At 42.7% G+C, this 26,910-nt stretch overlaps 1 pseudogene; it reads left to right on the plus strand.

The window, feature by feature from the left end:
- Positions 1-23,577: 23,577 nt before the first annotated feature.
- On the plus strand, positions 23,578-24,174 carry LOC136397758 (prefoldin subunit 4-like; annotated as a pseudogene).
- The last annotated feature ends 2,736 nt before the right edge of the window (positions 24,175-26,910 follow it).

Raw genomic sequence — 26,910 nt, forward strand, 5'->3', positions numbered from 1 at the left:
CTTGTATTTACTAGAGTAAATGTTCCCTGCTTATGAGTTTTTGTATTTATGCACATTTTGGTGTCGAACACAAAACATGTTTGCAATTAAAGAGCTGGCCATCACCACTCACTACTCACTCTCCCAATAGCCACCCATTCCAGAGCATGCTGTATCTAGACTGCACTTTCCTTCTCCTTCTCACATCTGCTAGTTCTCACTTTGTGTCTATGAATTTGCTTTTTCTAGATGTTTTATTAAGTGGAATCATGCAATATTTAACCTTTATAAAAAAATTTGTTTTTGGCCCTGGCCGGTTGGCTCAGCGGTAGAGCGTCGGCCTGGCGTGCGTGGGACCTGGGTTCGATTCCCGGCCAGGGCACATAGGAGAGGCTCACATTTGCTTCCCCACCCCCCCCCCTTCCTCTCTGTCTCTCTCTTCCCTTCCCACAGCCGGGGCTCTATTGGAGCGGGGATGGCCCGGGTGCTGGGGATGGCTCCTTGACCTCTGCCTCAGGTGCTGGAGTGGCTCTGGTCGCCGCGGAGCGGCGCCCCGGAGGGGCAGAGCGTCACCCCCTGGTGGGCAGAGCGTCGCCCCCTGGTGGGCGTGCTGGGTGGATCCCGGTTGGGCGCATGCGGGAGTCTGTCTGTCTCTCCCCGTTTCCAGCTTCAAAATTTTTAAGAAAAAAAAAATTTGTTTTTAATTTATTGGGATGACATGGTTCGCCAAACCATACAGGTTTCAAGTGCACAACTCAATATGACTCTATCTACACATTGCATTGTGCACCTGCACCCCATGCAAAGTCTTTCTGCCCCAATTTCCCCCTTTGCCCTCCTCCCCCTAATATCATCCCCCCCTTTCCCTCTGGCTATTGCCACCTTGTTGTCTGTATCTCTGTATTATGTATGTATGTTTTTTGGCTAATCCCTTCACCTTCTCTCATCCAGTCTCCTCACCCCACTGTCCTCTGACAGCTGTCTTGTCATAGTAGGAAAGAAGTTTGATAGAACATGGTTAACTTAAAAACATTATACTGGCCCTGGCCGGTTGGCTCAGTGGTAGAGAGAGCATCAGCCTAGTGTGGGGAGGACCCGGGTTCGATTCCCGGCCAGGGCACACAGGAGAAGCGCCCATTTGCTTCTCCAACCTTCCGCCGCGCCTTCCTCTCTGTCTCTCTCTTCCCCTCCCGCAGCCAAGGCTCCATTGGAGCAAAGATGGCCCGGGCGATGGGGATGGCTCTGTGGCCTCTTCCTCAGGCACTAGAGTGGCTCTGGTCGCAACATGGCAACGCCCAGGATGGGCAGAGCATCGCCCCCTGGTGGGCAGAGCGTCGCCCCTGGTGGGCATGCCGGGTGGATTCCAGTCGGGCGCATGCGGGAGTCTGTCTGACTGTCTCTCCCTGTTTCCAGCTTCAGAAAAATGCAAAAAACAAACAAACAAAAAACATTATACTAAGTGAAATAAGCCAGAAAAAAATGTCATATTCTATTGTAAGTATATATTACATTTTCTTATCCATTCATTTTTTGATGGATACTTGGATTGTTTCTATCTTTTGGCTATTGTAAATAATGTTGCATCAAACGTGTTTGTTTGGACACTTACCTCCAATTCTTTTGGGTATATAGCTAGGAGCAGAATTGCTAGGTCATTGGTAATTCTACGTTTAGCTTTTAGAGAAAACACCAAATTCTTTCTCACAGTGGTTGCATCATTTTACATTTCCACCAGGTTTCAATTTCTCCACATCTTCACCAACACTTGTTATTTATTGTTTTTAATGATGGCCAATGTAGTAGGTGTAAAGTAGTGTCTCATTGTGGTTTTGATTTGGATTTCCTTAATGACTAATAACTTGTTCATCTTTTTATGTGTTTGGCAGACATTTGTACATCTTCTTTGGAGAAATGTCTATTTAAGTCCTTTGCCAATTAAATTTGGTTGTTTGTCTTGAGTATTAGAAGTTCTTTCTGTATTCTGGATATTAAACCTTTATCAGATATTTGATCTGCAAATATTTCCTTCCAATCGATAAGTTGTCTTTTTAATTCCTTGTTTTTGATACACAAAAGATTTTCATTTTGAAATCTGATTTATTTACTTTTTCTTTTGTTGCTTCTTCTTTTAGTGTTATATATGACTTCTTTGCTAAATATGAGGTCATGGAGATTTTGTTCCTTTGTTTCCTTTTAATAATTTTATGGTTTTAGGTCTTATATTTAGGTCATTGATCCATTTGAGTTAATTTTTGTATATGGTATATGATAAGGGCCCAACTTTATTCTTTTAAATTTAAAAATCCAGTTTTCCCAACATTATTGTTGAAAAGACTGTTATTTCCCCCTTTGAAAGAACTTGGCGCCATTGTTGAGAATCATGTGACCATAGATCAGTGGTTCTCAAAGTGTGCGCCAGGGTGCACAGCTGCACCCTAGAAGATTTCCAGGTGTGCTCTATGGTATTCCAGAGAAATATGTGCCTGTTGGGGACCAAAAAACCAACAGGGTTTTTGGAGTTTAGATTTTTGGGGACAGAGGAGTGGGGAATTGGCTGTAAGCTGACAAGTCTGCCCAACCCCCCACCTCACTTGCCTGATTAGGTTGCAAAAGGCTGTTAAGCTGTGGTGCTGGATTGTTTACACTACCTCCCATGTTCCCTGGAAAGACTGGAGGCAAGTTTCTTCTATCCTTTTTTTGGTATAAAGTTAAGGTGATATATATGGTGGGGGTTTTCTGCACTCAACACAATTAAGAGTAAAAAGAGAGGAATTCTTCAATGTATTGATGAGGAAATGAGAGTTTGCCTTTCAAATATATGCCCAAACACTGAAGAAATCACTAGGACACATCAGGCTCATGTTTCTCATAAATAAGAATTAAAAAACTTACCACATTCATGCTGGGACCTGCCTAATTTACTAAGTCTCACTAAGAATGTATCTCTATATATAAAAAGATAACTTTTTTGTCATTTTTCTATTTTTAACCCCTCTTTTTATGAATTCTAAAAAGTATAACTCAAAAAACGTAACATAAAAATGTTTTTTAATGTCAGAATAAATTTAATTTTGTCATATTTATTTCATTTAATTACCATAAAAGCATGCTTGGACTTTATATTTTTTCTTTAATATTTGACTTAATTATTATAACATATGTCTCAGAAATTTGTATATAGTGCACCTACAATTATTTGTAGGATTTTAAATGTGCCTGACTTCAAAAAGTTTGAGAACAATATGTCTATCCTTATGCCAGTACCACATTGTTTTGATTACTGTTGCTTTGTGGTGAGTTTTCCAATTGCAAAGTGTGAGACCTCCAGCTTTGTTTTTTCTTCCCCTCAACATTCTTTTGGCTATTTATGGCATATGAATCTGAGGATCAATTTCTATAACCTCCACCCACCCCACCCCCACAAAAAACCTGCCAACCCTTTTTGTCCTCTTCCCATAAAAAGTATTCAAACAACTGCCTTTCTCCCCAAAGGCCACCTTGGCGCCAGCTCCCCTCAGGCCCTCTGCATGATCTTTATCACAAGTGTTGGCCCCACCTGCCTTCCAGGACAGGTTAATCATCTTTTTGGATGCAGACAGTCAAAAGCCTGGTGTGCCCAACCTTTTTATCAACATTATGCATATGAGGTTAGGTCTACTTTGAGTTCCCACCCATTAAGCTCCATTTGGAGGTCTAAGAGCCTCTCCTGACTTGAAGCTAGTGATATTTTGAGGTTCATTAAGAAAGTAAAGGGTTAGGAATTATAGGCCATTTCCATAGGCTGACATGAACATGTTTATATTCTACCTCTGCTCTTTTTGTCCACTAACCCCATTTCCTGGGCTAAGAGGAAATCCTATATGGATTTTTGGGGTCTTGACTATTGTCTCAGCATTAATTTATTGAGCACCTAATAGGCACTGGGTTTGGAACCATAATAAATGGTAAAAAAATAATAAAAAATACAAGAATTTCCAAATTTATAACCTCAAGGAGTTTACAGTCTCTTGGGAAAGTTGGCATGGTATATGAATTTTCCAAACATCTCAAGCATGGGCATGATAGATTATTTATTATCATGGTGTATCTTATAGTATAAATATGTATGTTGGAATTTGCAAAGGGAGAATATCACATGAGCACCACCAAGGGCTGTGTAGACAAAGGCAGCACCTAAATAAAACCTTGAAAAGCCAGCTAGGATTTCCAAAGGTAGAGAAGAAGAGAGAAAACTTTCTAGTGGGTCCAAGTGGTGTGATGAGGGGAGATGACAACAAAATCCAAGACAACAAAGTGTGAGTTTAATGCTTTCTGAACCAGTAAGAATGTTTCAGTGTAACCCACTCATATTGGAGAGGAGAGAGGGCCCAGCTACAGAGCCAAGGTGGGGCCAAACTGAGCTGGCTTTGTATCAAAAGGAATTGTCTGGAATCATTGGTGTCCCAGCACCTAAGAGCTCATTTTACCTATCTTTGGTGATGACTGCCTTTCCAGTTTCTAGAGGACTCATTGTTCTCAAGGTGAAAGTGGAATGTGGTCCTCATAGACACATTAGCTGGGTGCAGATGTTTGAATAACTTCCAGGCACACCCATCTGTCTTCAGCTTTTATTCTCTGACCACCATCCTGGTCAAGGCCCTTGTCACCCACACCTAGAATGGAAATAACCTCTCAACTGATCTCCTTGCCCCCAGGCTCTCCTCTGCTGCAAACCATAGAGCAAACCAATGCCATCTAATGTGCTTGCAACAAAGGCAGCATCATGGTGCTCCTTTGCTCAAGGATATCTCAAAGCTTGGGTCAGGACTTCTCTCTGCAGTGTTGAGGTTCTCCATGATCTTTTCCACTTTAAGGTCTCACAAATTTCCCATGGTACCTATAAACATAGCAATTACATTGCTTTATTCATACAGTTTTTCCTGACCATCTACTACACCTTAGGCATAGGCATTGTGATGGGCTGAATTGTGTCTTCTCAAACTTCATAAGATAAAGTCCTAACCCTCAGTATCTCAGAACATGATTGTATTTGGAGATAGGGTTTTTAAAGAGGTGATTGTTAAAATGTGGTCAGTAGGGTAGACTCTAATTCAGTATGACTGGTGTTCTTATAAAAAGAGGACATTAGGACACAGAGGGAAGACCATGTGAGGATACAATAAGAAGATGGTCATTTATAAGCCAAGGAGTGAGGCCTCAGAAAAACCCCACCCTGCTGACACTTTGATCTCAGATTTCTAGCCTCCAGAACTGTGAGGAAATGAACCAGCCTGTCTTTTGTTTGAACCAGCCTGTCTCAGGTACTTTGTTAAGGCAGCCCTGGAAGACTAGCACAGGTGTTTGCCTTAATAGTGGCCTCCCTCCCCTCACACATCACACTTGTTTCCTCCGTTTCCCTCAGATGTCCACCCTCTAGCCTTCTGTCAGCTAGCCCAATCTACTACCCAAGCCTAACTCAGCCCTTCCATGCCTTTTCTCTGACCACCCCAGCCACCAGGGCGCTCCTACAATTATAACATCCATTTCAATTTATTCTCTAATCTTCTTTGGTGCAATACCTTTTCCCCCAGATCATAAAACTTAGCAAGTTTTCTGTGACTTTCCCCCATTTATGAAGAGAAAGAGGTAGGAGTGAAATAGGGAAGGAACCAAAAATGATTGAGTCCCGTGTTTTCGCCTCAAGTAGCTGGGTGGATTGTGGTAATAGTCAGATGGGAAAGACTGAGGGAGGAAAAAACTTGGGTATTTATATCTACATGCACACATTATTTTCTTATAAAAATGATATCATACTATACATATTGTTTTGTAACTCAAGGGTTTTTTTTTTTGGTTTGCTTTCTTTTTTATTAGAGAAAGAGAGAGAAGGACAGACAGGAAGAAGAAGGGAGAGAGATGAGAAGCATCAACTTGTGTGGCACTTTAGTTGTTCATTGATTTCTTTCTCATACATGCCTTGACTGGGGGGCTTTCTCCAAGCCAGTGACCCCATGCTCAAGCCAACAATCTTGGGCTCAAGCCAGCAACCATGGTGTCGTGTCTATGATCCTACGTTAAGCCAATGACCCTGCATTCAAGCTAGTGAGCCCGCACTCATGCTGGCAACCTGAAAGTTTTGAACCTGGGTCCTCTGCATCACAGGTTGATGCTCTATCAACTGCACCATGGCCTGGTCAGGTATAACTCAAGTTTTTGGGTTTTTTTAAACACTACTTTATTTCTTATTTTTTTAATGATCTTTTTTCTTTTTTTTTTGGTAAAGATTCTATTTATTCATTTTAGAGACAAGAGAGAGAAGGGGGAAGAAGCAGGAAGCATCAATTCCCATATGTGTCTTGACTGAGCAGGCCCAGGGTTTTGAACCAGGACCTCAGAATTCCACGCTAATACTTGATCCACTGCGTCACCACAGGCCAGGCAATAACTCAAGTTGTTTTGGTTTTTTTTTTTTTTTGCTTTCCTCTGAAGCTGGAAATGGGGAGAGACAGTCAGACAGACTCCCGCATGCGCCCGACCGGGATCCACCCGGCACGCCCACCAGGGGCGGCGCTCTGCCCACCAGGGGGCAATGCTCTGCCCCTCCGGGGCATCGCTCTGCCGCGACCAGAGCCACTCTAGCGCCTGGGGCAGAGGCTAAGGAGCCATCCCCAGCGCCCGGGCCATCTCTGCTCCAATGGAGCCTCGGCTGCGGGAGGGGAAGAGAGAGACAGAGAGGAAGGAGGGGGGGGCGGAGAAGCAAATGGGCACCTCTCCTGTGTGCCCTGGCCGGGAATCGAACCTGGGTCCCCCGCACGCCAGGCCGACGCTCCACCGCTGAGCCAACCAGCCAGGGCCATAACTCAAGTTTTTAACTGAGCAATGCTCATGGGATATCTTGCAGGTCACTAATTGCATCTACTGTGTTCTTTTTCATATATGCATAGTTTTCTTTTTTTTCTTCAATTTTTTGACAGATACAGAGAGAGAGAGGGACAGATAGGGATAGACAGACAGGAAGGGAGAGAGTTAAGAAGCATCAATTTCTCATTGCAGCTCCTTAGTTGTTCACTGATTGCTTTTTCATATGTGCCTTGACCAAGGGGGCTACAGCAGAGTGAGTGTGACCCTTTGTTCAAGCCAGCAACCTTGGGCTCAAGATAACGACCATGGGTTCATGTCTGTGATCCCACACTCAAGCCAGCGACCCCACACTCAACCTGGTGACCCCATGCTCAAGCCGGATGAGCTGGTGCTCAGCCAGCGACCTTGGGGTTTCGGATCTGGGTCTTCTACGTCTCAGTCCAATGCTCTATCTACTGTGCCACTGCCTGGTCAGGCATCATATATGCATAGTTTTCCATATACTTCCTTCAGTATTCTTAACAGAAAAAATTAATGACATCAATTTTATTAATGCTCCTAAAATTTATAATGTTAGTGAATATATACTTTATTCAAAAACTGGTCTATATAGCCTTCAGAAAGTGCAGGTAAGCAAGAACACAGAAGCCACCTCCTAGAACTCCTGTGTGTCAGAGTCACAAAATCAAGGCACGCAGGATTTAATGGCTTTTGTAAGGTCATACCAATGGTAAATGCCTGAACCCATGGAAGAATCCAAACCTTCAATCACCCCCACTCTATCACAGTGTTCCTCAAATAACGAGACGTGAGTCCCTTCCTTGGGACTGCTGGGCTGGGTTCAGTTTGGTTAGCCTACCTAACAGTCATTTATATTAACAAAGACTTTAAAAACATAGAACTCCATGTGACCCTAGAGGTCAGCTCATCTAATTTCATTTTACAGATGAGAAAACTGAAGACTTGAGTTTCCTGTGCAGGTTTCTGAGTGTGATGATAAATGTTCCATATTAATAAAACCATGCAAGATGTGGCCTTTTATATCTGACTTAAAAAAAACCCAACAACCCATAAACCTGATTAGGTCCTTCTACTTTGGTCCTTCTCATACCTGCCTATTACACTTGCAACGAAGTACAACCGAGCTCAACCCGGCCTCAAAGCTTCCCGCCCATCTGGCCCAGCAGCTCATCTTTTCTCCCCTTTTTCTCATGATGTTTTTGCCACACTATCTAACCTTGCTGTTTCTTAAACAGCTAGATATTGATTGAGAAGCTATTTAGTGTAAGACCAACAGGCAGATGTTAGAAGAAATAAAAGGGCGATTGAACCCTGGTCTTTGATGAGCTCATGAAAGTGTGTGCATGGGTGTGTCATTCAATCATACAATACAAGATTATTATTTGTGTATACATTCAAGGTCCAGAGCTGGGCACTGGGGACACCAAGTCCAATAAGACAAGAACCTCTAGTCCAGCGGGGAGGGCAGCCAGGTAAATTAGTGGTGAAACAGCATGCACTGAGTGCAGGGACAATGGCAACACATAGGAGAGCTCCCTAAATCTCCCAGGGGCACCAGGGTGGCTTCTCAGAGGAGGTGACTGCGAGTTGTGTCTTGAAGAACTTGGGGAGTGAGTAGACATGGAAAGCAGTGGGAATAGGTAGAGGTGGGTCAGGGAGGATTAGAGAGCTCTAGAACAGCATGTATGGGCTGGCTGCATTTGGGGGGCTGCTTGCTTTTCTACTCTGGCCACGTCAGAGCAATAGGAAGTACAGCTGGGCCACAGGGTGCATGGCCTTACAGGCTAAGCTAAGACTGCACTAACAATAAAATTTTACTCTGAGAGTTATTGTCATTAAAAGAAATGTTGCATATGGGATTATATATGTTTAAAAAATTATTTTTAAATTTATTAATTTTAGAGAAGAAGGGGTAGAGAGATAGAAACATTAATGAGACAGAAACATTAATTTGTTTCTGTCTGTGCCCTGACTGAGGATCGAACTGGCAACTTCTGTGCTTCAAAACAACGCTCTAACTGAGCCATCAAGCCTGGGATCATATTATGTTTTTTATAGAGCTTATTAATGACGTAGTGAGCACTGGATTTTATTCATGTGTCACTGCAGCCAGTGGTCAATCAGAAAATTGTTGTATTAATTCAAGGAAAAAATCATAAATGTATAATTTTATAAGTGTCTAGTTTTTAATGGTGTGATAGGTTTTACCTCCCACTCTCTTTTTAAAATATTGTTTCTTAATTGTTTATTTTTTGAGAGAAACTATTCCTTAGCTCAAATATTCATGTTTTATAGCTCAGGAACACAAATGAGTGACAAACTTCCATGGAATTCAATCCAAAGAAAAAAATGTTTTTAACAGAGACAGAGTGAGAAATAGAGAGAGGGACAGATAGGGACAGAGAGACAGGAAGGGAGAGAAATGAGAAGCATCAATTCTTCATTGCAGCTCCTTAGTCTCCTTAGTTGTTCATTGATTGCTTTCTGATATGTGCCTTGATGGGGGGGGGGGGGGGGCTGCAGCAAAGCGAGTGAGCCCTTGCTCAAGCCAGAGACCTTGGGCTCCAGCCAGCAACCTTGGGCTTCAAGCCAGCGACCTTTGGGCTCAAACCAGCGACCATGGGGTCATATCTATGATCCCACACTCAAGCCAGGCATCCCGCACTCAAGCTGGATGAGCCCGCGTTCAAACCAGCGACCTCAGGGTTTGGACCTGGATTCTCCGGGTCCCAGTCCAATGCTCTTTCCACTGAGCCACTGCCTGGTCAGGCACCATAGAAATTTTTTAACATTCCAAGGTCACTTTGCACTATGAAACATACTAACCTTCCTCATCTCCAAATGTTTCATGGAATTATAGTTTGTGTAGGAATTGGCAGATGCCTTCTTTCTTGGTTTAGCCACAGCAAACTTCTAGAGACTGCAACCCCCAGGATACAATGATGGCTGCAACAACATGAAATCGCAAACTCTTGGCCAGAAGACCACGCATCTCAGGTATTGTCAGGGCACTGGAAGCCCTGGTAGTTATAGTCGCCGCAATACCAACGTCCTTCCTGATGGAGAAGTGGACTACCCACCCTCAGAGGCGGATTTAACGGTGGGCGCACGAAGCGTCTGCCCTGGACTCCAATTTCTGAAGGGCCCCGCAAAACTGCAACTTTACACTTTTTTCTAATGACATCAAGTTTGGTTTCATATGTGCAATTTTAACATTTATAGTACATAATATTTTTTATTTATTTAAAAATATGGTGCCTGACCAGGCGGTGGTGCAGTGGGTAGAGCGTCGGACTGGGATGCAGAAGCACCCAGGTTCAAGACCCGAGGTCGCCAGCTTGAATGCGGGCTCATCTGGTTTGAGCAAAAAGCTTACCAGCTTGGACCCAAGGTCACTGGTTCAAGCAGGGGGTTACTTGGTCTGCTGAAGGCCCACAGTCAAGGCACATATGAGAAAGCAATCAATGAACAACTAAGGTGTCGCAAGGAAAAACTGATGATTTATGCTTCTCATCTCTCTCCATTCCTGTCTGTCTGTCCCTATCTATCCCTCTCTCTGACTCTCTCTGTCTCTGTTAAAAAAAAAAAAAAAAGAAAGAGAATGTGGCGGAGCATCTGACCTGGGGTCTCCTCGGAGAGGTTCCAATTAGGCTGTATCATTTAACATGGATTTTGGATTAGGATAGAAGAGCTTTTGGCAGGTGATGTTGCAGGAGAGAGCATTCTAGGGAGAAGAAACAAAGGCAGGGGAAGCTGGAGGTTGTGCTCGGGAAGAGGTAATAGATTTTGGGGAAAGTCACATCAGTGACTTTGAATGGCAGGCAGAGCAAGGGGAGAGAAGTAAAAATCTTTGACTTGGCTTGACAAAGGAAAATCTGTCAAGATGTGTCTAGGTTGATTTGAATGAGTGGAAGCCGGAAATGGGGAGGCCAGTTATCAGGCTTTTGCCATAGTGCAGGGGAGAGGGAAGGGGGGGCCTAGGTCGTGTTGGGACATAGGTATTGGAAAGAGTATGATAGAAATATCAGGGAGTCAATAGGTTTTACTAGATGTGAGAACAGAGAGGTTGTCCAGAATCCTTTTGAAATTTTTGAGCTTGGGTTGAAAACAATAAATTCTGTTTTGAAATATATATATTTTTAGCTAAGAGATCAAGGGACAGACAGGGAGAGAGATAAGAAGAAACAACTTGTAGTTGCGGCACCTTAATTGTTCATTGATTGCTTGTGTGTGTGTGTGTGTGTGTGTGTGTGTGTGTGTGTGTGTGTGTGTGTGTGAGACAAGAGACAAAGAGAAGGACAGTTAGGGACAGACAGACTGGAAGGGAGAGAGATGAGAAGCATCAATTCTTTGTTGTGGCACCTTAGTTGTTCATTGATTGCTTTCTCATATGTGCCTTGTCCAGGGGCCTACACCAAACCAAGTGACCCCTTGCTCAAGCCAGCGACCTTGGTCTCAAGAGGGTGAGCCTTGCTCAAACCAGTTGAAATCATGCTCAAGCCAGCAACCTCAGGGTTTCAAACCTGGGTACTCCACGTCCCAGTCCAATGCTCTATCCACTGCGCCACTACCTGGTCAGGCCAATGATTGCTTTCTCATGTGTGCCTTTGGCTACAGCTGAGCCAGTGATGCTTTGCTTAAGCCAGTGACCTTGGGTTCAAGCCAGTGATTTTGGGTTCAAGCCAGCAACCTTGGATTTCAAGCCAGCAACCACAGGATCATGTCTATGATCCCATGCTTAAGCCAGTGACCCTGCACTCAAGCTGGTGACCTTGTGCTCAAGGTGGTGAACCTGCACTCAAGCTGACAACTTTGGGGTTTTGAATCTGGGTCCTCAGCATCCCAGGTCAATGCTCTACCCACTATGCCATTGCCTGGTCAAGCTAAAATTGTTGACTTAAGACCGCAATCACCTATCCAGGCAGTGTGGCCCAGAAGATGATGGTAACTTTGTCTGGAGAAAGGTTAAAACTAGAGATAAAGGTTTGGGATCTTTCTCCTGGACATTACAACAGAAGTCTTGACAACAAGTGACAGTGCTAGGCAGAATGAAGGGAAAGGGAATACATCACCTCGTGAAAAAGCCTGTTTGGGATGGAGGGGGGGCCGGCATGGAAGGTGACTGGGAAGCTGTAAGAGGAGAATGAGGGAGTGGAGAGGCTCAGAAGTCTGGAAGAGGAGGTGGCATCAATAAAAAATTATTTCAAAACCCGGAACCTTGATAATATAGCCTGTTGCCTCTTCTTTAGTATTTTGGCCTTTTTTCTTTTACTACTGCTGTAATATGCTGGGACTTAAAAAAAACAAACACAACTTTTCCCCCCAGTACTAACAGAGGACAAAAAGAGAGCACCAGTAAAGTATCGAATTGGCAAGTATATGGTTCTAATCTAGCACAACCAGGTTCTGAGGCCCGGTTTTATCCCGAAGCGGGAGCAGAGTTCTCCACAGGCTGTTCTCAGATAGCTTCTGTGGGTCCTTGTCTGCGCTCCCCCCTTCCAAGGATTTGGCCATTTCCACTTGACCGCCTTTCTTCCACAGCCCTCATGCAGGAGCCCCTCCTGTTCCCGGCCTCTGTGGTCTGTAAAAGAGGGCGGCTCACCCAGGGCCCGGGTTCTCTTTTCCTTTGCCCATCATGAGTGACTGCTTATGCTAGTCACTGACACTAGGATTATGTCACTCTACAGAGGAGACCTCAACTGCACTCAGGTCTGAGAGTATAACAATGGTTTAAAGAGATAACCACTGTGTGATCTTACAAAAGCTACAGTAACGAAGTATCGGGTCCGGGTGCATGAGAGCAGAATCAGAGTTGTTCCAGGGTCAGATGTAGCAAGCGCGGTCAAGGTTGAAGAGACTGGGATGGAGAAAGAACCTGTAACACACAATGAGCAGAGCACTGGTGGCCTTTGGCAGAGCACGTTAGTAGTGAGGCTGGGGTGACCAGAGACTGTCAGGGGTGACAGAAGGAGTATGGAGGGGTAGAATCCACAGCTCCTCTGGAAACATTTGACCTCTTTCTTCTCTCCTCCCTTGGAAATATTATGATTCCTCCTTTCTCTTTCATCCCAAGCAGCATAGCTGCTCCCAGTTCCTGCTCCAATATCACGGGTCTGGGAGACTCAACCAGGCAGAAGCAGAGGCTTCTCTGTTCCTTCCGGGTGCGCTGCCCCCTGTGGAGTGGGAGCCCCTCCACCTTTCTGAGCACCTGCTATGGAAGCCTGTTTGGAACGTGTAGCCCGTCTGGTTTCCATCTTTTCCATTTGTCCTTTCCTTGCCTATTGCTCTGGTTGTAGCTGCCATGAGTTCCCTGCTCTGCCATCCTACAAAAGTCCTAAACCAGAGCTCTGAGTTCAGTTTGCAAGCACAGGGGAATCAGACTGTGGAATAAAGGAGCGAACATTGAAGTTCATTTGCCTTTGTTTCCGAAACATGTATATAACACAAAAGATAAACACTCTGACCAAGATTCGTAGCCTGAAAAATCCATCATTCCGGACACATATTCAGACTTGCTCTCTTGCCTCTTATGATAAATGTCTACCAAACATGCCATCTTTTTTTTTCCTCAAGGGCAACCAAGCCTCTTAGTTTTGAAGATAGCACAAACATGATTATGTCCGAGTTTTCCCACTACATTTCACATCAATAACTATGACAAGACTAATGCTCACTGCTCACCTTAAACTGTTTGAGGGACTTCCAGGATAAGTCTTTTTTCCTGAGCACCTGTGTTTGACATAGCTGTATATCTTTCTCTGTTGTTATTGCAGTCATATCCTCCTGGTTCCACTTTTCTGCCAGGATGCTGGGCCTTGGGCGACAGGGGTGTTCACTGAATTAGGATAAAAAAGATGTGGATCCTAACTTCTGATACTAATTAAATAATATAACCCCATGGAAGTCATTTTCCCTCTGTTGGCCTCAATTTTCTCATCTACAAATAAAAAGTTTGAATAAGATCAATGATGTGCTGGCAAAATTTTAAACAACAAGCTCTGGGTGGAGGAGGGGGAAAGAGGGAAGCTCTGAGTTATTGAGTTTGTCCATTTCTGTGGGGTAAATATCCCACCAAAGTCCCATTTCAAGCTACCAACTTGACATCAACTGGCTCACAAATTTCCTGAAAGTTGAACAGTGGGCTCTGCTGAGACAGTTTCAGCACAACTCTGGGTGAGATAAATACTATGCATTATTTTAATCTTGAAATTCTTTGATATCATGTATCTAAAATCTCTTTCAGTTCTAAATGTTATGATTCTATGATTCTGACACTGAGTAATTTTTTTAAAAATTGTCAGGATATACCCAAAATCTATTAGCAGCACTCAACTGCCCCATAAATTCATCAGCATCCTGATTAAAGCTAGCTTTGGTCCAGATTCAGAGCTTGCTTCAGTCTTGAGCAAGCAGATCTGGTCAGAAAGCCTTTGGACTAGAAATTTCTCTAAAACTATCATGGTCTAAGAATTAGGAACTTGAGTCTTGAGTCTAGAGGGTTCATTCTAGTGCTGTTTCTTTCTTCTTATGAGCAGTTAAGATGGGTTATGATTCATCACCATGTTATTTCAGCCATTGTTTCCCAGGGTGCCTGGAAGTGAGGAAGGCCTGAGAGCATGCAGTAGACAGATTAAAAACAGGGATGAGGAGAAAGGGACACACCTAGGGCAGGGCCCTTGCTGAGTTGTAAGTGGGTATGAGTCACTCCCATCTGTCTTGGCAGCCACACCTTTTGTCCAAGTTCTGAACGCCAGGTGGAGATTTGCCGACACCAAGCTATCCTGATCAAGTCAGAACAGGTTTCCTGAAAGATCATTCCCATTAAAATTAATGGGATCAAAATAGGCTGATCTTTCTGAAATGTAATTTCTTTTCTGTTTCCTTCATGCTTAGAGAGAACTGTGAAAATGCAGAAGAGAGAAGGAAGACTATTTTGACATCCAGGATGCTAGGGGTTAGAGACAGGAGAGGTGGTCTATATTGTCCATTCTTGTCATCCCAGCCAACCTCTAACTATGTTACAAAGAAACCAAGCAGAGGAATATTTTCATTATGCGTGTGCGCATCTGCAACTGCTATTGAATTAGGAAGGCAAAATCTAGAAGGGAAGGACTTGCCATATAACTCAATTCCAAAACCATAGGGATATACCTCATATAAGGATGGCTAGTATCAACTCTTCCCCCCCAAAAAAAACCCAAAAATAAATGTTGGTAAGGATTTGGAAATGTTGGAACCCTGGTGCACTGCTGGTGAGAATGTAAAATGGTGCAGCCATTATGGAAAACAGTATGGCAGGTTTCTCAAAAAATTAAACATAAAACCAACATATGACTCAGCAATTCCACTTCTGGGTATATACCCAAAAGAGGTGAAAGCAAGATTTCAAAGAGATAACCATATTCTCATGTTTATGTCAGCATTATTCACAATAACCAAAAGTGGAAACACCCCAATTGTCCACTGATGAATGGATAAACAAAATGTGATATATACATACAAATGACTATTATTTGGCTTTCAAAAGGAAGGAAATTCTGACATATGTTACAACATGGATGAACCTCAGAGACAGACTAAGTGAAATAAGCCAGTCACAAAAATAAATACTGTATGATTGCACTTATAGAAGTACCTAGAGTAATCAAATTCATAGAGACAAAAAATGGAATGGTGGTTGCCAGGGGGTAGGGATAGGGAGTTAGTATTTAATGAATACAGTTTCATTTTGAGAAGACAAAATATTGTTCTGGAGATGGATGGTGGTAATGACTGCATAACAGTGTGAATTTGCTTAATGCCACAGTGACATGTGATAGTGGTTAAGGCAGTTGTGAGGTTTAAATACCACAACTCAGGACAGTGCTTGGCACAGTGTTTAGCACACATGAAGTGCTCGACAATGGTAGCTGTTGTGATTGCTGAGCCCTCAGGCATCATGGTTGAAGATCAACTAGAAGCTGCCTATGGGCAGTCTTGTTTCACTTGTCATTTGTAACTTTAAAAAAAAATCCCAATAATTTTTTACCATACATATTCACATCCATAAAGTACTTGCACCATTAAGACCCACATACACATGGACTAAGATAAGCTAATTTATTTCATGTGTTCTAAACTTATCTTTTCTGCTGACATATCAGTCTTGCTTTGCTCTTAGGCAAATTGCATTTAAGGCAGAAATGTTTTATGTTTATTGGCACCTTTAAAGATTAGACAGTTGTTTTCTCTGAAGAGTTGCTGGGATCATGTCCGAGGTACTATGGGGCTGTTCACAGAAGCTTCAGACAAAGTCCTGAACCAAGCCAAGTCCATGGTTACAGCAGCAACTGTGGCAGAGCCCTTGGCATCGCAAGCTCTGACCTTCCCGGCCATCTCTGCTTCTGCTGCAACAGCAAGCATGCTGCCTTCTGGCAAGTTCATTGGATGGAGGCTCAAGAAGGCAAGAACAAGGAGAAAAGCAATGAAATAACACCAGGGAGATCTCATATGTGGACTTGAAATCTTTGAGACAATATTGAGGGAATAAATATGGCAAATATGAAAGTATAGTATCATAACTCTCATAAATATTTGCAGAACAGAGGTTCACAATTAGTAGGGATTTTGCTCCTCTACTTCCCACCCTCAGGGTACATGTAGCAATCTCTGAAGACACTTTTGGTTGTCACCACTCACAGGGTGGGGGGCTCTGTGCTACTGGCATCCAGTGAGTAGAGGCCAGCGTGCTGTGGAACACCCCACAGTGTGCAGAGCAGCCCCCACATAAAAAAGAATGACCTGGACTGAAACGTCCACGAAACCGAGGTTGAGGCACCTGCTCTAGAACAACCAGAGGCATTAGAAGAAACTACTTCCTACCTGAGAGAAGGATGGAGGAAGAGAGCTAACAAAATGGGATGGCTTGTAGAGGAGCCTGAAAGAAAAAGGATGCCTTTAGCATACTATTTGGCATTTAACTTTATTACCTTTATTCTCTCTCACACACACATAGTGACCAGAGACCACATCTATTACATTTATTTATCCTTTTTTTTTACAGTAAAGATATTAAAATATAAAACTGGATCTGGTTAGGAGAGGAACATTTTGTTATAAACTATCAAGGCTTCTTTATTTAGACCAGCACTGTATTCGTCAGAACTTTTTTTTTATATCTTTCTCAACGTTCAGGAAGAATTTGTTCAAACATGAAATCCTTTAAACTTCACAGTGGATGACACTTGGGAAAGTGCTTTATGGGCAACAGATTAAAGTGGGAAAAGGTCAGAAAAGATGCACTAAAATTCCCGGGAGAATTATGACACTCAACCACAGCATCACGTGCTCCCGAAACCCGTTTACAACCAAGCCATCAGCAGAGCAGTTACAGAGGTTCTGTGTCTGCTTGTCTGGGCTCACTCCTGTCATCAGGAGACAAGCTGTGGCACCTGGGGCAAGCTCCTGAACTTGCTTTGTGCTGCTATTTTCTTATCCTAAAAATCACAGGGGTAACAGTAGAATGTATGTGATAGGGTGGTCAGGTGGATTAGCCAGGATAACTAATAAGGTAAAATAGTACAGTGCCAGGGGCATTGCAAGCCCTCTAGGAATGTTAGCTGTTACAGTGGGGATGAAAAAGTGGACCACCGGTATATATATAATATATATATAATATATATATATATAAATATATATATATATTATATATATAAAAGTAAAAGAACAGAATGTTTCCTTTGAAATATAATCAGCTTTTGATTTCTCTGTGACTCAAAATAATCTTTAGGTTGTTTTAAAATTGAACAAAAGGTACTTAATTTTCTTTTCCTCCAGTCCAGAAACCACAAGCCATAATTACAGTAGTACCAAAGAATGCTTACAAAATTAGCAAGGAGGGTTAGTGAAGAAAGAAAATTTGGATCCCTTACTGTGAAAGGAAATGTAAGACCAGGTTTCGTGTTTATGCAAATTTAGGTGTTCTGTAACTGTTTGTTGACAAATGAAACTACTTTCCAGTTGTTTTTTTGGGGGGGAAGACAAGAAGCCACACAATATTAAGAAAAGTTTGAGTAGAAAAGTGGCGGGAAGTCCCGGTAGAGCACGGCTCTGGAGTTGTAGGGCACTCCAGCAAGGGCACTCACAGTGATGTGTATCCAGGCTGCAAACTGGGGCATGTGTTTAGAACTCTAATTCCTAGCGCCACCCAGATTGATTCCATCAGGACCTTGGGGGCTGGAGCCCAGGCATCTGTATTTTTAGAATCCCCATAGGATTCCAACGTGCCAGTTTTGAGAAACAATATGCTGGACTGATGCTTCTCAAACTTGAACTTCATATGAATTGCCTGGGAATTTTATTAGAACTTGAATTCTGACTCAGTAGGTGTGCGTAGGGGGAGGAAGCCAGAGGCCAAAGATACTGCATTTCTAATACATTCCCAGAACATGTCAGTTCTGCAATTCGAGTGATCTCATTTGGAGCTGCAAGTCTCATATGCTTTGAAAATGACTCTGTATAAATAAACATATGATGTCCTTATAATGTGCTACTGCTATTCTTTGAGTGGAAATTCACTTGTTCGATAAACATATAACAACTTACTGTAGCCATATGCTTTTAAAGGAATACAAAGATACAAAGAATACAAAGATGAATAAGTAGACTTCTACCCTCAAGTTGTTTACATTCAATTCATAAGATGGCATTTAGGTTAGGCAGACAACAAAATTTCTTTCTGATGGCAGTGAAATGGGTACTGAAGGGGGACGGGGGGGGGGGGTGTTCCAGGTGGAGGATACTAAGAGAAAGTTTTGTTTCAGGAAAATACTGAACGAAGAATATATCTGTGTGGCCTAACCTATAGTGGCGCAGTGGATAAAGCATCAACCTGGAATGCTGAGGTCGCCGGTTCAAAACCACGGGCTTGCCTGGTCAAGGCACTTATGGGAGTTGATGCTTCCTGCTCCTTCCCCCTTCCTATTCTCTCTATCTCTCTCTTTAAAAAAAAGGTAAAAGAATATCTGTGTGAAGCAACAGAAATGGCTGGAAAATTCAGGAAAGAAATAGAAGAAATGAACAGGAAAAGGAGATTGAACATCAGGGTTTTAAAAAAGGAGTCTATAGATGATGGTGAAGATTTGGAGATTTCTGAGGAATGCGAATCTTTTGGCTGAAGTGAAGAGAACCTAACTCTTGGATTTGAAGGTTTACTGGGGAACCCCTACCGGTCCATCTTATGACTGGATTCGGTTTATGAAACCAAACACATGAGCTCAACACTAGAATTTCTCTCAAAGGTTCACTTATAGAACATTTGCATCTTCTGACTTTCAAACCACACATTATTCACATCTTATGTATAAATGTTGGGGCCAACTCTGTCAAGTGTCAGTATCGAGAGATGTTAGATCCTGAATCTTTCTAAGTATTTTGTCCTCACATCTCCATAAAGTTTGCATCGTCAATCAATGATGGCAATCAGTATAAAGGGTGTTTAATTCATTTTTATGTTGTCAGGGTTGGCAACAAATGGATAGACTTCCTGGTCTTTGGGAACTTCATCTTCCTCGGTCACCTGTCTGATACCAAGTCTACTGAGCCTGGTACCATATCACCATGATTGCAAAATCTCCAACTGCTTGTGAAAGCACAAACAGATCTGCTGAATGTTCAAACTGCAGGACAACCTGCTCCTCCTCGCTTACATGCCAACAGGTGTGGAAGTGCCTCTGACAATAATTCCCCAAACTTGAGCACTGTTAAATTTTTAAAAAGGGGTTCTTTTTATAAATTAAAAACTATTATCTAAATTTATTTTTAAAAATATAAAAAACATAAAACAAAAGAAAATAAAATGCACCATAATCTCACTATCTAAAGATTGACCCTGTTGAGAAAAAAACCCCCATCAATTTGTTGTTCCACTTATTTATGCATTCATTGGTTGACTCTTCTATGTGTCCTGACTGGGGATTGAACTCACAACTTTGGTGTATTGGAACAATACTCTAACCAACTGAGCTACCCAGCAAAGGTGGTTCTGTTAATATTTTGATAAATTTCTTCCTAGCCATATTTGTTATAATGTGGGATTAAGCAGCACAGACAGCTCTGCTATCTTATTTCTTAGCTTAGTATTTTTGTTAAATAATCTTAGGAGGAGAAATTATTTTTCTTTTTTAGTCTACTCAAATCCATTTAGGAATCTTGTATGGTAGGAACTCACATTATAACGTCCACTGTGTTCACCTACTGGGCATAGCATTTTTTTTTTTTTACAGGGACAGAGAGAGTCAGAGAGAGGGACAGATAGGGACAGACAGACAGGAACAAAGAGAGATGAGAAGCTTCAATCATTAGTTTTTCGTTGCAACACCTTAATTGTTCACTGATTGCTTTCTCATATGTGCCTTGACCGCAGGCCTTCAGCAGACCAAGTAACCCCTTACTCGAGGCAGTGGCCTTGGGTCCAAGCTGGTGAGCTTTTTCTTTTTCTGCTTAAGTTGGTGACCTTGGGGTCTCAAACCTGGGTCCTCCGCATCCCAATCCAACGCTCTATCCACTGTGCCACTGCCTGGTCAGGCCTGAGCATAGCATTTTGTAAGAGAATTCTCTTGCTCTCCAGAGGCATGTGCTGAGAATGCTATTACATTCAGTAGAGAGTGATTCTGTCTGTGGTAGGAATTAGTTATGGTAGGTGGAATTTGCTTATTCCTGCTTTTGAAATATCCTTGGGGACAAGGAAATCTCAGGCTTAGAATGGTAGCCTTTAGTACCTAAGAGAGCCACCTGTGCACTTGTAAAAGTATCTGCATACTGCTGTACTATTTGTTTAGCTGACACTATACTCGACCCTGAGGACATTTTCATATTAAATATTTATTATTTCTTACACTTGCCCTTTCCTTCTCACCTGTCCATTTACATAGATTCTCATTGGACAATTCTATCAACCAGCATTTGAACACTGGCAGCACTGGAATGTTAAGAATGGCAATGGTGATGGCCCTGAAAACCTTCCCTAGGAGATAGACAAGATTAGAGCCAGATTAGAGATGAGTGGTTCGGGAGTCCATTAGCAATGGTTCTCATTTTCTGGCCATGGTTGAGTCACCTGGGAAGCTTTTGTGCTGCTGAAGCTACAACCCAGATCAGGTGAATCAGTGTCTCCAAAGATGGAACGCAGGTAGGTAGCTTCTAAGGCTTTCCTCAGTGACTCTGATGTGTACTCAGGGTGGAGATCCTGTGCCACAAAGAAGTGATTTTCATCCACTGGCTGTGCATTAGCATCACCTGGGGAGATTTTTAACAAATCAAAATGCGTGGAATCCACTCCAGAACAAATGAGTCAGAATTTCTGAAAAAGGAGTCTGACAACTATATTTTTTCAAAGCTTCTCAGATGATCTGATAACACAGCAAGTGCTAAGAATCATTGCTGTAGGCAATCCAGTAAATAAAAAAATCTAGATTTAAACCCATTTCTGACAGTTTGGCTTTGCAAGCCATTCACGCCTGTAGAATGATGGGTTACTGCTGTGAGGCCATCTGGGGTAATGGAAATAGCAATGGGTTGAGAAGTTATGAAGGGACCTGAAGGCATGGCTCCAGTTTTGGTTTACTGTTATAATGTTTACTGTGCGATGTAATACAAGTCACGTACCCTCCCTGAGTAAGCAGCCCCTGTCCACCTCCTTACAATTTCTACCACACCTAGTATTTTCAGAATTTCTTTTTTCTTTTTCTTTCTTTCTTTCTTTTTTTTAGAAAGAGAGACAGGAAGGGAGAGAAATGAGAAGTATCAACTCGTAGTTGCATGACTAGTTTTTCATTGATTGCTTCTCAGACTTGCCTCGATTGAGGGGCTCCAACTGAGCCAGTGACCTTGGGCTTCAAGCCAGAGAGGCCTTTGGGCTCAAGCCAGCGACCCTGGGGTCATGTTTATGATCTCGCCCTCAAGCTGTTGACCCCACGCTCAAACTGGTGAGCCTGCACTTAAGCTGAATGAGCCTGTGCTCAAGTCAGTGACTTTGGAGTCAATGGGACCTCAGCGTCCCAGGTTGACAGGTTGACTCTCTATCCACTGCTCCACCACTGGTCAATCAGAGAATTTCTTTCTTTTTTAATTAATGTTTTACTGGTTTTTATTTGGTAATTAGTATGTAAACATGTTGATAAATTTGCATATAATTCTTTTTTTTTTTTTTTTTCATTTTTCTGAAGCTGGAAACAGGGAGAGACAGTTAGACAGACTCCTGCATGCGCCCGACCGGGATCCACCCGGCACGCCCACCAGGGGCGACGCTCTGCCCACCAGGGGGCGATGCTCTGCCCATCCTGGGCGTCACCATGTTGCGACCAGAGCCACTCTAGCGCCTGAGGCAGAGGCCACAGAGCCATGCCCAGCGCCCGGGCCATCTTTGCTCCAATGGAGCCTTGGCTACGGGAGGGGAAGAGAGAGATAGAGAGGAAGGAGAAGGGGAGGGATGGAGAAGCAGATGGGCGCTTCTCCTGTGTGCCCTGGCCAGGAATCGAACCCGGGTCCTCCGCACACTAGGCCGACGCTCTACCGCTGAGCCAACCTGCCAGGGCTGCATATAATTCTTAATGCAAATGCTGAAAATATAAAATGTTGTGTAATTATAACTCTTTTCCAAACAGTTATTCTATTGACTTTCCAGCTTAAAATTTGGAAACAAATTGTTCTTAAAGAGGCTGTCAAAGGACTTTGATGGCATTATGCTAAATGCAATAAGTCAGACAAGGAAAGACAAATATTGTATGCTCCCACTGATATGTGGAATCTGAAAAAGCTGGACTCAGAAACAGAGAGTAGAATAGTTGTGATCAGAGGCTGGGGGTTGGGAGATGTGGGGAGATGTTGTTCAAAGGGTACAAACTTCCAGTTGTAAGTTCTGGAGATCTAATGTACAGCATGGTGACTATGGTTAGCAATACTGTATTATACACTTGAAAGTTGCTAAGAGAGTAGATGTTAAATATTCTCAGCACACACACACACATAAGATAATTATGTGAGGGGGTTGGGAGTTAGTGAAAAAGATGAAAGGATTAAGAAGTACAAATTTGCAGTTACAAGATATAGTCATGGGGATGTAAAGTACAGCATAGAGAATATAGTCAATAATATTGTAATAACTATGTATGGTACCAGGTGGCTGCTAGAATTATTGGGGCAATCACTTTGTAAATTATATAAGTGTGTGACCACCATGTCAACTGTTAGTTGAAAAACGATAAAAGATAATTATGTGACTGATGGAGCTATTAACTAACCCTATGGGGTAATCATTTTGCAATATATATATATATATATATATATATATATATATATATATATATAAAATAACCTTGTTGTACACCTTAAACTTATACAATGTTATATGTCAAGCATATCTCACTAAACTGGGGGGGGGGGGTGAGGTGGTGGTGGTGAAGAAATAGAGGCTCTCAAATACCATTACCTTGTAACTTTGGAAATCTGTTAGGTCTAAAATCCCATACACTCATGATTTAATATCATATATATACACCAGTGGTTTTTTAACCATCACCAACCAGTCCACCAGAAAATTTGTGCCTGTTAGTGGGTTAACTCTCTCAGACCTGCATGAAATTTCTGACGGACCTGTACTGGTCAGCGGACTGTGGTTAAAAAACACTGATACATGCTCAACAATTTCCCTTCTTCACAACACATTAACAAAGTTATTAGGGAAAGTAGAGCTATTTCAAGATGGCACCCACCATGAGGAAAGCGGCTACAGAATATGTCAATGTTACTTTTGAAGATCAACAGCCTGACCTGTGGTGGCACAGTGGATAAAGCATTGACCTGGAGTGCTGAGATCACCAGTTCGAAATCCTGGGCTTGCATGGTCAAGACACATATATGAGTTGATGCTTCCTGCTCCTCCCCCCTTTCTCTCTCTCTTTCTGTCCCCTCCCTAAAAGGAATAAGTAAAAAAATAAAAATTAAAAAAGATCAACAAAAGATAAGCAAATTTGCATAGAATATAAATAGAATCACAAAGCTGAAGGAAGAAATAGATGTAAAAAAGAAACAACTCCAAAATTTAGAATATGCTTACAAGGACATCATGTTTGCAGATAACAACTGCTTAATGATACCTTATCAAATTGGTAATGATTTCACTAGCCATTCTCAAGAAGAAACACAAGAAATGTTAGAAGAAGCAATAAAAAATTTGCAAGAAGAAATGATGCCACAGAATCCAGAGTGGAATCAATTCAGTAAGCATTAGCAGATTTGAAAGTTTAGTTATATGCAAAATTTGAGAGCAACAAAGATTTTGAAGCTGATGAAAATTGAACATTTTATAATACTTGAAAATTTTTGTTTAATAAACTTAAATATTGTTTAAATGGAAATTGCTTTTATTTAATTATCTAGAAAGCAAATTTTATTTAAAATTTTATTTATTTAATGGAAATGCCTATTTTCACGTCTTGCTTATTTAATTTATATTTTTCAAAAAAGACAGTATTTATCTCTGTGTCTTACATAACAATTTTATCAAGTATAGGTGTTTTATGTCATGTTATTAAAATCAGTTAAGCAATCTTTTATCTTTCTATATTATCATTGAGAATATCTGTTGTAATTTTTATCAGAAAATGTAACAGTTGTGTCATGTTGTTTATATATGTCTATTTCAGTTGCTATTGAGGATGGTGAAAAGACTCCAGAAAGATCTAATCCTATATCTATCTATTTTACTCATTCATACCTAAAACTTTGTCATATACTAAAAAAAGTCTGTTTTATTTAAATACATGTATTATATATTGTATCTGTACATATATATATTTCATATATCTCTTACATATATATCAATATCATAGATCTTGAGTCAACAATCGGTTAATGCTGGGATTTGTTGGGCTTCATACAAACACAGAACAGAGCATTCTAGAAACCAAGAGGTGTTTCAAGGTGTTTAAAGGTTTTTTTGTGTGTGGTTTATTTTCTGAAGTTGGAAACGGAGAGGCAATCAGACAGACTCCCGCATGCGCCCGACCGGGATCCACCCGGCATGCCCACTGTTAGGTTCGGGGAGGTGGGCTGTGGCTGCCAGAGTCTAACTCTTGAAGGAGCAGGAATAGGGAAGTGCTGATAGGGTCCCTGTGAGGCTGAGAACAAAGAGATAGCATCCCTGTGAGGCGGAAAACAAAGAGATCAGCACAAAGCTGGGCAAACCCCTTGCATTCTATTGGTTAGAGACCCTTATCAGAAGTTTATGCTTGAAATTCGCCACTAAGCTAAACCCTTCCCCTGTTGCTATGTTGCGTGCGACCCCCCTAGCGAATAGCAAACTGCCACATCTGCTTCTGTATAATGCTTGCTCACTTAGGATATATAAGGACCTAGTTGTAAACGCCAGGAGCGACTCTCGTTTGTAGCCCCCTGTGGGTACGGTGTCTCTGAACACCTTGAGAGTTCGTCCCTGCGTAGGTTAAACTTGGCCAATAAAGTAAGATCTAACCCCTGAAAGTCTCTGACGTTTGTTCTCACTCTTGGTGGATGCAACATTTGGTGCATGGGCCAGGAACCCCCCCCACCCCCGTTCGGAGACCGGATAGGCAGCTCGAGCTGAGTAAGTATTTACTGAGCCGCTTTTGGTTCGGTATTTGGGCTCCAGAGCAAACAACCAGATGCCGCTCTCTGAAATTTGGTTTCGCTAACATTAGAAGTGACTGGTCACGTGAGGGTTTTTATTTGCTTGCGCCGCCTTGTACTGCATTAGTTTTAATTTACATGTTATTCTCGTATGTCCAAAAGTTAGATTGTCTCGTCTGTTTCTTGCTAGTTTGTATTGTTTGTTTTCCCCTTTTATTCCTCCCTGATTTTCTTAGGATGGGCCAGCAGGAATCTGTACTCGGCTCTCCACTTGATTGCCTGTTGAAGAACTTTTCTGATTTCCAGAGGAGGGCCCAGGAATACAGGCCTGACCCTGAATTTCTCTGAATCTTAAGTCAGCTAGAGTGGCCCACCTTTAATGTAGGATGGATCACAGAGGGTACCTTTGACCTTCCGACTTTATTTGCTGTTCGAGCCACCATCTATAGGGTTCCCCACCCGGACCAATATCTGTACATAGATGTCTGGGTAGATATAGCTACCGAACGGCCCGGATACATTAGGAAGTATTTGAAGGGAAACCAGCTAGGCAGACGGGCAGTTTGCCTTGCCGCAGGGGAGAAGAAGGTCAAAGAAAAGGAAAAGGGGGAAGCCCACGCCCAAAACAGCCTCATAGCCAGCCTAGGCTTTACCCTGTCTTGTCCGAAACACCAGAGGACCACCTAGACCCGGTGGCTGCGCCTCCACCTTACCCGCATTGAGAGGAACCAGATTCCTTGAGTCAGGATGCGGGCGGGCTCCCGAGCCCACCCCACACCCAGGGAGGGGTATTCTATGGGGAGGGAGTTTTGCCCACCACCGCTTTGCCTTCGGCGGGAGGCGCCGTCATTTTGCCTCCGGTGGGAGGAGCTGCCATTTTGCCTCTCCGAGAGGCACCCTTGGCACCAAATGCTCCACCACAGGCACCTCCCTGCCTTGTTTGTGTGCCCTTCTCCACCAGTGACTTATATAATTGGAAACATCAGAATCCTCCGTTCTCTGAGAAGCCCCAAGGGCTGATCTCCCTCCTTGATACCATATTCAGAACTCATCAGCCCACCTGGGATGACTGTCAACAGATTCTGCAAACTCTCTTCACTTCTGAAGAGAGAGACAGGATAATGCGGGAGGCCACAAAGGTGGTCCTGGGGGAGGAGTGAGAGACTATGGCCGGGAGAAGGGAAATAGAAGACATACTTCCTTCTCAGCCCCCGGCCTGGGACCCTAATACTACCAGGGGAAGGGACGTGCTCCTCCAGTATCGCTGGGCTCTGCTGAGGGGGCTCAAGGCAGCTGCGAGAAAACCTACAACTTCAGTAAGGTTAGTGAAGTCATCCAGGGAAGAGAGGAGTACCCAGCAACCTTCCTAGAAAGACTCGTGGAGGCTTATAGAGTATATACTCCTCTAGATCCTGAGGCATAAGAGAA

This window comes from Saccopteryx leptura, chromosome 3 (assembly GCF_036850995.1).
Source record: "Saccopteryx leptura isolate mSacLep1 chromosome 3, mSacLep1_pri_phased_curated, whole genome shotgun sequence".
NCBI lineage: Eukaryota > Metazoa > Chordata > Mammalia > Chiroptera > Emballonuridae > Saccopteryx > Saccopteryx leptura.